Source organism: Girardinichthys multiradiatus, chromosome 3 (genome assembly GCF_021462225.1).
Source record: "Girardinichthys multiradiatus isolate DD_20200921_A chromosome 3, DD_fGirMul_XY1, whole genome shotgun sequence".
NCBI lineage: Eukaryota > Metazoa > Chordata > Actinopteri > Cyprinodontiformes > Goodeidae > Girardinichthys > Girardinichthys multiradiatus.
In genome coordinates this window covers 26292289-26305040 of record NC_061796.1, presented here as the reverse complement: position 1 = coordinate 26305040, position 12752 = coordinate 26292289, and positions in this window count along the sequence as shown.

Sequence of the window (12752 nt, the reverse complement as noted above, 5' to 3'; positions counted from 1 at the left end):
TTTAGCATGACTAAAAGCATCGCCAGTAGCGAGGACAACAATAGAAGCTACCCTACCACTCGCAAATGGTCTGCTCCTATTGCTTCCATTCTCCAGCCTCATCTCGTGCTCACTTATTTTGCCACAATGCCTGCCTCATTTTTTCATTTTGGTCATCGTCTTGTGGCTTTTGATAAGGTCATTTTGACAAGGAGGCTGCCCTGTCATTCTACATTTCCGTCACACTGCTCTGTGCCAAAGCAGCAGAATTTTGTACTAGTACCCTACCCTGAACACATCTTGTGTGACCTTGCTCAGGTGTTGTGCAGAGAGTGTTGCTATGGCAATTGTGGGCAGTAATTTAGAACAGAAAAAGCAGAGACTGAAAGTAAAAATACATGGATAATTTTAGAAGTCAAACTCAATGGATTTTTGGCAAGTCTTTAACGGGAACACTAGTTTTTGAGTTGGTAAACTGCATCATAGAGTACTGGACTAAGACTAAGAATGTGTAACTGTAGACATTGTCAGACATATCCCCTCAGAGGTCTGTTGCAGTGTAAGCCTATTGACTGTTTTCCATTTGGCAGGGGCAATTCAAGACACAAAGCCTCACTACATCAATGGCATCAATTCATCATTCAAGTTGCATCTTTATTTCTAAAGGCTCTTTATTTATTAAAATTGAAACTAATGTAACATGGAATTTCTTTTCCAAACTTGAAAGAATGAAAGAATGCATAACCACATGAAGTTTAAAAAACAGGTTAAAGCTTACACGGTGGTTTTAAAATTTAATACCAATAAAGTGGTCGTGGTTCCTAGAGTCTCTGGAAGTAGAATAGGAGGCAGATCCATTAGCCATCAGGCTCTTCTCTCGTAGAACCAACTCCCAGTTTTAGTCCGTGAGGCAGACACCCTGTCTACTTTTAAGGCTAGGCTTAAAACATTCCTTTTTGATAAAGCCTATAGTTAGAGTGGCTTAGGTTATCCTGAGCTATCTCTGTAGTTATGCTGCTATAGGTTTAGACTGGCCTCCTGGTAAGGCCTACACCAGGGTATTGGAGAGGAGAGTCCGGCCGATAGTCGAACCTCGGCTTCAGGAGGAGCAGTGTGGTTTTTGTCCCGGCAGTGGAACACTGGACCAGCTCTATACCTTCTACAGGGCACTCGAGGGTTCATGGGAGTTTGCCCAACCGGTCCACATGTGTTTTGTGGACCTGCTGCCACCTTGAGACCATGTTAATTACCTCAAACAATTTTTGAAATTTAACTTGTTCGATTCAGTTTCATTTTCCTGAACTTTGTTCTTTTTCACACCTAGGCTAAAGCCTAAGATTGCACTAAGGTTACAAAGGATAAAAAGTATCCCTCTGTACAAAGGTATCAGTCTCATTAAGGAAAGGGAACAAATACTTTGGCAGTGTTATTTATACAGTATGGTAAAGATAGATATCAGAAATGGAGAAAACAGTACCATTACAAAAATGTTTCTCTGAAATAGTGTTTTTGCAGAAAATTAATTATGGTCTGATTAAACAAAACATGAACTTTAGTGTCAGTATTCCAAAAGCTATGTTTGACACAAAACAACAATGCACGTTCCCAATGAAACACCACACCTGCATTAAAACATGGTGGAAGCATCATGCTATGAGGTTCCTCCTCTTTAGATTTTTGTCAAGGTGGTTAATAATAGTTTTGACCAAAAACTTTCAGGTGTTTCATAAAAATAGCTGAAGCTGAAGGGAGCCATTTAATGTACCTTATGTACAGCACCTTGAGTGCCTTGTTGCTGAAAAGCACTATATAAATAAATTTCATTTTACTTGACTTTAATTTTTAACATCACCGTGAATCTGAGCATGCATCCAAACCATCAAAATAATAACAAATATAGATGTGGAAAGCTGAAAGACTCCCACCAAAGACCAAATGCTGAAAGTGTATCAAATATTGTTTTAACAAAGCATTTATTCAACCATGTATACATACACTCACCGGCCACTTTATTAGGTACACCTTGCTAGTACTGGGTTGTATTCAAAGCGTTCCAAAGCTGCCTGCGATGTTGGATGGAGTCTGTAGAGCGATCAACACTCAGACTGAAATGATAAGAGAGCAGAATCGCAAGCTGGGCATGATTATTGAACAGAATCGCAGCCTGGCAGCAGTTGGACTCAGAGGTTAAAGGATATAATCTTGGAGAAGCTGAACGCTCAAGATCCGCGGAAAGTACCAGAAATTTGGCTATTTGGATTTGCAATTGAGACATACCAGTAAATCTCTTAAGGTAGTTGGAAATTCACAACTGCCTGAACCACAACATTTATTGTTTTTCTAAATCTGGCACCCCATGTGGCCTTGCCAACTTCTGCTAACTGGCTATCAACAAAATATCTCCTTGATGTTATATTAACACGACGCTCTTCCCCAGCACTCCCCTACCAGCTGTGTGCTGATAGGACTATGCGGCTGATTGATAAACTTCCACCTCTCAAGGACAATGGCGCTTCTATCAGTGTTGACAGTCTAATTCTTGCAAACACACTCAGACTTACATTCGCACCCTCAAGATTCCACCGTACCTTTGCTAAATATTTACTTATGTGTGTGTTGCTTACCCCTGCTAAGGTTTTTTAGTACTATTTCAGACTCTATTCTGCTAAGAATAGAGTCTGAATTATGATTTTCTTTCATCCTATCTTACTTTACCTTAATGTGTGATTTTCAGATTTCTCAGAAGGATTACCAGCAAAAGCCAAATATTATTAGTATTTGATAATTTGACTACAGCTGTTTTTATACCAATGACCAGAAGGATTCATAGATCTTTAGATTTCTTAAAAGGATTGTAATACAATTTCATACCAGTGAAAGCCAAACATTATAAGTATTTAAAAAGTTTGGACCAACCATTGACCCAGCTTCTCTACTTAGACTTCAGTGAGTGCCCATGACTGTTACTATTTGAATGATGGGACCACAGCTACCTCATACCAGCAACCTCAAGGATTAATATGATCATTTTTCTTCTAGCACAGGGTGAATTCCTTACCACAGAGGACTTAATGAGCTAATTACCTCTATTAGAAAGACTAAATTAGAACCAGCTCTTACCAGTAAACTCCCAAGGATTATTAATGTTATTTGATTTGTTTTTCTGTGTTTCATTTTCTGAATCATTGTAATGTTTTTCCTCATGTAAAGCACTTTGAGTGCCTTGTTGCTGAAAAGTGCTATATAAATAAACTTGACTTGACTCGTGCTTTATAACATGGCGCGTTTTCTCACTGGAAGTAACCATCAGAAGATGGGTACACTGTGGTCATAAAGGGATGGACATGGTCAGCAATAATACTCCGGTATGCTGTGGTGTTGACATAATGCTCAATTGGTACTAAGGGGCCCAAAGTGTGCCAAGGAAATATCCCCCACACCATTACACCACCACCACCAGCCTGAACCGTTGATACAAGGCAGGATGGATCCATGCTTTCATGTTGTTGACACCAAATTCTGACCCTACCATTCAAATGTTGCAGCAGAAATCGAGACTCATTACAACAGGCAATGTTTTTCCAATCTTCTATTGTCCAATTTTGGTGAGCCTGTGCGAACTGTAGCCTCAGTTTCCTGTTCTTAGCTGACAGGAGTGGCATCCAGTGTGGTCTTCTGCTGCTGTAGCCCATCCGCCTCAAGGTTTGACGTGTTGTGCGTTCAGAGATACTCTTCTGCATACCTTGGTTGTAACGAGTGGTTATTTGAGTTACTGTTGCCTTTCTATCAGCTCAAACCAGTCTGGCCATTCTCGTCTGACCTTTGGCATCAACAAGGCATTTGCACCCACAGAACTCTTTTTCGGACCATTCTCTGTAAACCCTAGAGATGGTAGTGCGTGAAAATCCGCACTGATCAGAAGATCAGCAGTTCATGAAATACTCAGACCAGCCCGTCTGGCACCAACAACCATGCCACGATCAAAGTCACTTAAATGACCTTTTTTCCCCATTCTGATAGTCGGTTTGAACTGCAGCAGATTGTCCTGACCATGTTTACATGCCTAAATGCATTGAGTTGCTGCCATGTGATTGGATGATTAGAAATTTGTGTTAACGAGCAGTTGGACAGGTGTACCTAATAAAGTGGCCAGTGAGTATACTTACAACTACGTTTCTTGCAGCTTTTTAGGTTCTTTTTATATTTTAATCTGTAACATATGTCTTTGTTTTTCAGTTGACTTGTACAGGATATACACTATATCCCAAAAAGTATTCACTCACCTGCCTTGACTCGCATATGAACTTAAAGATGACATATCATGTAAAATCCCTTTTTTAGCCCTTAAATACATTTTTTTCTTATGAGCGAAGAAAAGCTGAATTTAGTCTGTCCAGGTGCTGCTTAGTTATCTTTCTATTCTATTTGGGTCATATTTTTCAATCTGTTCAGTTTTCTCTATTCTCTATTACAATGTTTTTAATTATTTCGTTACAGTATTTGCTGTGGAACTATTAGATAAGGTCATGGACATCCAGCTGACCAATATGCATCTTCGCCATTTTTATTTCTCGCTGCAGTTTTGTAGTCCTGACTCAAGTATGCCGAAGCTGCAAGTGGATAAGCCTAATGTTTAAATTTTGGTTGTTGAGTTTATTAAACCACACAACCCTAACGCCCCAGGCTTGACGAGAGCCTCTTCAAATTGTCTAGTTAAATTTTATTTTTCATGGAAATGTACTCAGGCATCCTTGTGTCCTGGCACCCAGGACACAAGGATACATGGTTTTCCTGGGAGCCAGGGGAATATGGAGGAGCTTGAGCTTTCTTGTAGTGTGATGCGTGTATCCAGGTAACACGCTCTGCTACCTTGACAGCGGTGTGGGTAACCAGTAGGATCTAATATGGACCATTCCAGTGTCTAGACTTCAAGTGTTTTTTTTTTCTAAACTCTCTGACCAGAATCCAGTCCCCAGGAACAAAAGAGTGGAGGGTGGAAGTGCCTGTCTCCGTTAATGCAGCCTTCACCATTTGTGAAATCTGAGAAAGCACATTGCAGAGGTTTTGACAGTAAAACAACATCCTATCTTTACACAAAGAAGGGCAGTGTGGAGGGCAGTGATCTTGACAATATCACCATACTTTCAGGGAGGTTTTCAGACTGTGGACTTGGTGAGCTGGGCACCAGCTATATAAAACAAAGTACAAAATATCTCTCACTTGTCACTAAGTCCTTACTCGAGATATGACCTACCTTTTTCCCATGAGTGCTAAAACTGTTGTAACCCTGTGCTACTTTATTCTGACATTTCCCTCTTCTGACACAGGGTCCAACCTATGCGCCATTCCAGCAAAATGTCTGAAAAAATTGTTCTAGTAACCAGGATCACATTACAAAGAACCAAAGCAAGATAAATAAAATCCAGTTGTTCTTCACTGCAATTTAGTTCCATTAATAAAACAAACTTCAGTTGTTGTGCAGTTCATCAATGTCTCACTTAGAATTAAGTCACATATCATCCTGATTTGTCTTAATTAATGGAAATCTAATGTAATTTTGATGCATAAACCATACAAATTGGATCTAATTATGTCAGGTTTAAACAACCTAAAATACTTATAACATCACAAAAAGAAGAGAAAGACAAAGAATTAGTTATTTCACTCGCCACGAGGAGAACGGACAGAGATGTGCTTTTCAGTTACAAATCTCCTACCGCTCTGAAAACCATCTGTCCGTTCCACTCTTTTTATTATCTTTCGGGGGTCCCTAGTTACAAAAAACGTTGCTCTCTAAGGATGGGAAAAACAGCTGCGTCGTAAACAGGTCATAAACACCATTATCTTGTAACAACACACTTCCACAGTCTCCCCCATCCTTAAAATCAGTTGTCATCTGTTCAGCGCAATCTGCCTTCATCTTTATGCCCTCCTCAACTGTGACTGCTTCCTCTCCAGCTCCACCTTTGATCCTTGCCTGCAGACACACTCATCACATCCTTGAAAGGTTATAAAGATTAAATAGTCAAGTTAGAGAAAAGGAAAATATATAAGATAAATCTATATTCAATTATTCCAACATTTCTTCCCTGTTTATCTTATATTTGCTCATATTCTCATATCACTTAACAGCCACTTCTTTCAGATTTTTTAACTGTAAGACTATTTTCATGAGTACAAAGACAATTATACTCAGAGGTACTTACTGACATTTAAATCACAGATTCATATAGAGATGGATCTGGGTACAGGCCAGAAAAGTGGTCAGTCGCATCCTCATCATCTTCATCATCCTGATGTTTAAATAACAGATAGAGTTGGGTAACTCTGTCTTCCATAGGAGAAAAAGCTGTTGTGATGAGACAGTTAAGCAGAGAACGAAGGCAGGGAATTCAACAATATCCACACAATGCAGCAAACACTGCAAAGGAAATTATTACTGATGATACTACATTTTATACTTCCCAAACACATCCAGCCAGGAGTCCCACATCGAGGTGTCTACTCCAGAATGCTCCTTCATTTTGCCATTTAGAGATCTCAAACCTTCTATGGCTTTAGTTAGGCTGCCATCAGCAGCAGTGTTGTTAGGTATAAATGTGCAACATTTTTCTCCAAAAATGGCACAAACTCTTCCTTTTTCAGCTAACAACATGTCCAAAGCAATTCTGTTCTGGAATGCCATCAGGGAAGTTGAAGCCAATCGGTGATGGACAGCTCAAACCCGCTTTGTGTCCAATTTCCTAGTTTTTGCACATTGTAGTGAATATAGTTGATCCTGTCTACGTTTTTGTTCATCGTACACCACCAACAGATACTTGATTTAAATCTTGCGGCTACTTGATCAGTTAATTTATCTTCAACTATAGCACCTATGTATGTAGAGTCTCCCTCAGTCTGCCAAGCTACTGCTCTGCACTTCCTATCACGCCAATCATGTGGATTTAACACTAGATAGTCCTGTTACTTCATCTACTAACATAGGATATACTGAAACTGGTAACAATAAAGTGACTAGAGCACAGAGTCCCGTTACTTTTGAGGGTAATCGATCAAACAACCTGTCGTCACCACACCACCACAAAATGTCTCCTCTAGAGACTGGTTTAAAATACTTATTTACTTTTACAATTGCAGTACACCATACTGCTGTGAGATTTCCCAATGTATTGCCTCTCTCTGTCATATTTATACATGTGTAGTTTCCAGTGGTGACCCGTTTATGGAATACTGATGTATCCTCATCTGCTCTAATTACAGGAAAAACAAAATCCCAGTGTTGACACGTTTCATTAGGATTAGTTTGATTCATTACTTCCATCACACAGGGTTGTGATATCAAAGCTGGAATTATTTGTAACAAAGGCCCGGGACCCATAAACACAACACAATCTCTTTTAGTCATGTTAGCCGCTTGCTCTACCATCCATAACCAGTTATTATTTGTTCCTGATACTCCAGTAATAACCTGGAACTAGTAATCTGTGGTTAAATTTCCTAACCTAATTTTTACTCTCTTCGCTTTGTACCTGGATTGCATTATCAGCTTTATGGAGCTTAAACAACTTCTTTTGATGACTAGTGTAAGCAGTGGTGCCCCACTCTGGTGTCCAATTGTTTCCTTCATCAGCTACCATCGTGGACCATGAGGTGTCTCTTCTATCATTAGTTAAGTACCATTTATAACTTCTATAATCCTGCCCTTTCCTTCCTCGTTTGGTCAAGCTAATGAGTGGGATCAGCACCACAGCTATGGTTTTAGATTTCACGCACACTTGAATGCCATAAGTATAAGAAGTTTGTTTAGTGCACATTGTTAGGTTATCTTGCCTTCCTTGATTTAGCGCTACTTGTTTCATATGACTCATAGCAGGTGTTGTTACATTCTTATTTATCTTGACTGGTTCCCAGAAGTACCAGAAAAATAAGAAAATCAATATGAGAAAAACTATAAATACCCATCACCGGAAAGCATTGTTCATCCATCTAAAAGTCATTTTGGCTGACATTTTGACTCCTCTAAGTGGTTCCAGTGTCTTAATTTTCTTAAATGACTTTCAGGTATCTCCAGTCTCTAAATGTCAGGGTCCACCCTATTATCAGTCTGTAAATCACTTCCCCTGATGGAGCTTTCAACCGAAATTACCTTTTTACAATGTATAAGGTGAATCCAGGTTGATCTCTCAGCAATTTTTACTGCTGTGGGAGTGGTTAGTAATACCTGATATGGGTCCTCCCACTTAGGTAAATACCAATGTTTCTTCTTTACAGTTTAGGCAAAACCTAGTGGTTTAAACCCTCCATTCATTTCTCACATGCACACATTCTTACATATTTTTGTTTAAAATACTTAAACGCGGACTCCGCCGTCCTGAAAACACGGAATTTCCGTATTACTTCTTAATACTTAAGAGGATTCCGCCGTCCTACTCGTACCTGTTAGGGCCTAGGATTCACAGGGTTTTATTTCACGCAATGACCCCCAGTCATTCGTCACACTTTTTAATCCGAATTCAACTCACCACTTTGTCTTCTCCTCTCTCACAGAGTTACATCAGCCGTCAGACCCCAGCGGGCGGGCCGAGATCCAGTCCCGGAAAGGGTCTGTGAGTCTCCCTGATGAAGACTGCCGTGCGCACGGTCTTTACTGGAATCCACCAACCCGCTGGAATCCTCAGGCGTAATTGGAATCCGGCTCTCGAAGGACAAAATTAATGTCAGGTTTAAACAACCTAAAATACTTATAACATCACAAAAAGAAGAGAGAGACAAAGAATTAGTTATTTACTCGCCGCGAGGAGAACGGACAGAGATGTGCTTTTCAGTTACAAATCTAATACCGCTCTGAAAACCATCTGTCCGTTCCACTCTTTTTATTATCTTTCGGGGGTCCCCTAGTTACAAAAAACGTTGCTCTCTAAGGATGGGAAAAACAGCTGCATCGTAAACAGGTCATAAACACCATTATCTTGTAACAACACGCTTCCACAGTCTCCCCCATCCTTAAAATCAGTTGTCATCTGTTCAGCGCAATCAGCCTTCATCTTTATGCCCTCCTCAACTGTGACTGCTTCCTCTCCAGCTCCACCTTTGATCCTTGCCTGCAGACACACTCATCACATCCTTGAAAGGTTATAAAGATCAAATAGTTAAGTTAGAGAAAAGGAAAATATATCAGATAAATCTATATTCAATTATTCCAACAAATTATTCATTCCCACCAGGTATGAAGTCATGACTCAGATTCTTTATCAAAAATATATTCATTACTTTTGGCATATCTTGAACTGTCAGCTAGCCTAATGGAACCAGGTAAATCTTTCAATCTAATAAATCACCAATGATTCTGCATGCAAAACTAATTCTTTAAAGAAGTTTAAACTATTTAATTAACCTTATGGAGTTTAAAAGATCTTCTTCCATGGAACCCTCCATTCTTTAACTGAACTTTGACCCTCCTCCACCCCATCTACACCATCTGACTTCCCTTAGATGTTCATTCAAGCACATGTCATTCTCAGCATTCACATCTTCCACTGGGGTCCGAGTGCCAAAGAAATAAGCATTCACTAATACATTTTTCTAATTGCATCCCTGACTTCTCTTTGTGAGACTTTCCAGGTTGAATTAATAGTAAAACACATACAGGGGTTGGACAATGGAACTGAAACACCTGTCATTTTAGTGTGGGAGGTTTCATGGCTAAATTGGATCAGCCTGGTAGCAAGTCTTCATTGATTGCACATTGCACCAGTAAGAGCAGAGTGTGAAGGTTCAAATAGCAGGGTAAGAGCACAGTTTTGTTCAAAATATTGAAATGCACACAACATTATGGGTGACACAACAGAGTTCAAAAGAGGACAAATTGTTGGTGCAGGTCTTGCTGGCGCATCTGTGACCAAGACAGCAAGTCTTTGTGATGTATCAAGAGCAATGGTATCCAGGGTAATGTCAGCATACCACCAAGAAGGACGAACCACATCCAACAGGATTAACTGTGGATGCAAGAGGAAGCTGTCTGAAAGGGATGTTCGGGTGCTAACTCGGATTATATCCAAAAAACATAAAACCACGGCTGCCCAAATCATGGCAGAATTAAATGTGCACCTCAACTCTCCTGTTTCCACCAGAACTGTCCGTCGAGAGCTCCACAGGGTCAATATACACGGCCGGACTGCTATAGCCAAACAGTGGTCACTCATGCCAATGCCAAACGTCGGTTTCAATGGTGCAAGGAGTGCAAATCTTGGGCTGTGGACAATGTGAAACATGTATTGTTCTCTGATGAGTCCACCTTTACTGTTTTCCACACATCCGGGAGAGTTGTGGTGTGGAGAAGCCCCAAAGAAGCGTACCACCCAGACTGTTGCATGCCCAGAGTGAAGCATGGGGGTGGATCAGTGATGGTTTGGGCTGCCATATCATGGCATTCCCTTGGCCCAATACTTGTGCTAGATGGGCGCGTCACTGCCAAGGACTACCGAACCATTCTTGAGGACCATGTGCATTCAATGGTTCAAGCATTGTATCCTGAAGTGCTGTACTGTGTATCAGGATGACAATGCACCAATACACACAACAAGACTGGTGAAAGATTGGTTTGATGAACATGAAAGTGAAGTTGAATATCGCTGTCGGGCCAACCAAGCTGCATGTTACCACGGTGATTGTCCTCTTTCCAGACTGGGGAAACCGCTCCACTCAGCTTCGTAGAGACAGCGTATCTGGAGGGAATTCTCTGGAACACAGTTTGCTTCTGTAGGCCTCAGAGAGAAAGTAAAGCAATGCTTATACCTTAATTTGCCCTTTTTATGAATGAATACCGGGTACACAAACAGTAATTCATCCATACTTAACTCAGTGCATATGATCGATGATCGGAAGACACCCTTGGATCCAGTTTGAAGAGTTTATGTCTGTTTGCCAGCAAAGAGACATTAGCGCGCTGGGTCTCTCTGTCCAGGTCCCTGTGTGACCCGCGTAGAAGAGAAAGACTTGTGGGAGAAGTGAGGGTTTTATACGGGCAGTGGCATCATGGGAAGTCAGCTGTTACCCCCCTTTCCCTTCTCAAGTTGTGCTGGAGGTCAGTTAAATGTAATTTATTTTGAAAGTTCTAGGAAAGTCTGTACTGACCTTTCATGTTGTAACTGTGGCTGTGGGTCCCAACAATCTAAATTTCATGATACATCCTTACTCAATTATTATACAAAGCATGTTTTTAAGGTAGCAATTGCTACAAGGTTTTGATTTTATTGTCTCTTAAACAGTGTTAAAACTCAGGAAGGGAGGTGCTGAGCATTTCCATGAAAGCAAAGTCGTGTACAAACCTGGTAGGTAGGCAGAGCCAGGCAGAACTAACCTCTTATGGGCAGCCTATGGGTTGGCCCCACAGCTTTTTCATTCTAGCCCATCTTAGTGTACCTTAAACTGCAAAACTGTTAACATACACCTACCTCAGAAACAAGCAGCTTGATGCAACACATAAACATTCATTCCAACAGAACAAAGACAAAACTACAAAGACAGACAAATGGCCAAATTTGAAGCTTCAAAAATTCAAAGAAATTTTTAACAATCTCTTTTCAAAATATCTTTTCTCAGCAATATCTCTTATTGCTTTAATTGATCAATCTTGTTATGAGAATTGTCAGGATCCTGTTTAAGATGAGAGCACATAGTCCAAAGAGATCTCAAACAATTTCTAAGCATAGCAGCAGTTTTCTCTTACATGAATCCAAATTAACCGAGGCTGAAACCCTTTGCCAGTTCTTTGTACTGTAACTCTGTAATAATAGCAATTACAATCCTGAGCGTTATTGTTATAATTCTTTTTGTTTGGCTCAATTTGATTGCAGCTGTATTCAAGATTTTCTCTGCTCAGGTTAAATACAGAGAAGTATTTCAAGCCAACGTTGACATTTTTATGGTATACCCAAACAAAACAAAACTGCAGTGTTAGACTTAACCAGAAATTAAGCTAAGAATTTTGAATCCAAACTGGACTTTGTTCCCAAATAGCGCTTCAAAAGGAGAACAGACAAAAGTTTCTTTAATATGGGCTATTTAAATTTTGAGAATTGGGGAGAAAATTATTACTAGAACCCCTCTTTTACAATCTAAATGCTGATAAATGTTCCACTATTTTATTTCTTAGTAATCTGAAATTACCGTGCCTACCTATGTACTCCTATGTATTCTTTTAATCTTTAAACCTTAAGAAATCAAACATTTCCCCCTAAGTAGAAATTTTCAGAATTAATGCATTTCAAAACTATTAAAATGACTAGAACTCATCATTGGCTTAGATCTGCTTTTAATGGGTAATCGGTCTTCCTTTGATTAAGTATTGTAATTTTCTGGACCCAAAATCTATGGCTCACGGGCTTCAGGAGTCCAGGAACCACAGGTTGAGGACCACTGCATTGAACAATGATGCCAGCTTTCTGCAGAGATTGAAGGATTGGCTAAATATCTCCAGACCTAAGAGTGTATTACTTCTGGCTTGGAAAATAATCAGATTTAGGGATTGCAATCATTAGTTCACAGCTAATTTGCCCCACATTATATTTGGTCCTAATACAGTTCATAAGAAGCTTCAGACAAATATTACGCTAAAAAACAAAAAGAAAACAAAAACACAGATCTGTTTTTAAAATAAAAGGAAAAACATGCCAGAAAAATTTGGTACTGTGGTGGGAAATAATTCTATGCATTATCAACATTATCCAGCTCAGTTCTACCACCGCCGCTCAGCCGATCCAAATGCTGGTAAC